Genomic DNA, 1,377 nt, shown 5'->3' with positions numbered 1-1,377 from the left:
AAAAACTTTAATTTTCTTTTTTTTTTAAATTTTATTATTTGAGTGTACCGTCAAATCAGATCTGACTGGTACAGGAGGGGATTGTCCCTCCTTCCCCGGCAGAGCATCTGGTGGATTTGAACCGTGCGCCTCTGGGATTGCAGTGCAGCTTCTTGCCAAAAAACTTTAATTTTCATTAAATTTTTTCTGGATTTCCCAGGCCACCAAGGTTTTATTTGAACAATTACTAAAGAGTGTTGGCATGGCATTAATCAACTTAGACATTTTTATGGCTATTCTGCAAAGCATATTATAATTATGATTGTAACCTTAAGTTCATTTAACAAACCTCAATAATTAAATCCAATGCTTTCCCATTATTTTAACTAGCACTTTTTGTGACTTCAACCAAAAATTGAAATCCCCATGTTTTCCCTTTGTAAGTCGATGGCTTCCTCTACAGATGTCTGTTTAATGTGATGCCGTCTCTGAAGCTTTGTGTAAGATCTGAGTAGTTTTTCCCAAGTGACAATTATATTCAGAAAGAATCTAAATGGGGACATGTAAAGGGCAAGGACTGGGAAGGGTTCTGGCAATAATTTCGTGCTTCCTAGGAGCCACCACCCTTCTGAGAGAATAACTCCCACTAAAAGAAGCCTAAAGACTTCTTTGTTCAAATGCTTTTATTAGCTTCACTGCATAGTTGTGGTTGGTTGAATAATAAAATATACATAAATGATTTAATCTTACTCCCATGCTTACTGAGGTTATCTGACCAAGTGTAGCTTTTATGATCCCCATACATTTGCACAAAGTTCCCAGTATCCTAGCAGTTATAGCTAACAAAGACAACTTGATAATTTTGGAAATTCAAGGGGATAATTCAGATAAAAAATAGACTTCTTTCTCTTATGTTTACCTAGAGGTAAATTATACACAAACTAAAAACAAAACAAAACAGAGCTTCATCCATGCACAGGATAGAGAAGCAAATTTCTTGATTTAACTGTCAGACTCTAAGGCAAAGAAAATAGGGCTAGATTAATGACTTTTAAATATTTGCTGCAGTCTTCCTAGGTTATCTGCTGTACTGTCTACATTTACTCCTATCTTCAATAAGTTTCTCCACATTTATCTGAAAGTCTGTTTTTGTTTGGTGCCATCAAGTTGAGTACAACTCATTGTGCCCCTATGAACAACAGATCTTAATCCTGTCCTGTCCTGTGCCATCCTCACAATCACATACTCAAGCCCACGACTGTCATTACTGTGTTACTTCATCTTGTTGAGGGTGTTGCTCTCTTTCAGCAACCCTCCACTTTTCCATTCATGGTGTCCCTTTCCAAGCAACAACATGCTCCTAATAACATGTTCCAAGTATGTGATACGAAGCTTCAC

Source organism: Elephantulus edwardii, unplaced genomic scaffold (genome assembly GCF_000299155.1).
Source record: "Elephantulus edwardii isolate Elephantulus edwardi_28Jun2011 unplaced genomic scaffold, EleEdw1.0 scaffold00154, whole genome shotgun sequence".
NCBI classification, from domain to species: Eukaryota; Metazoa; Chordata; class Mammalia; order Macroscelidea; family Macroscelididae; genus Elephantulus; species Elephantulus edwardii.
Note: the sequence above shows the minus strand (reverse complement) of the source record.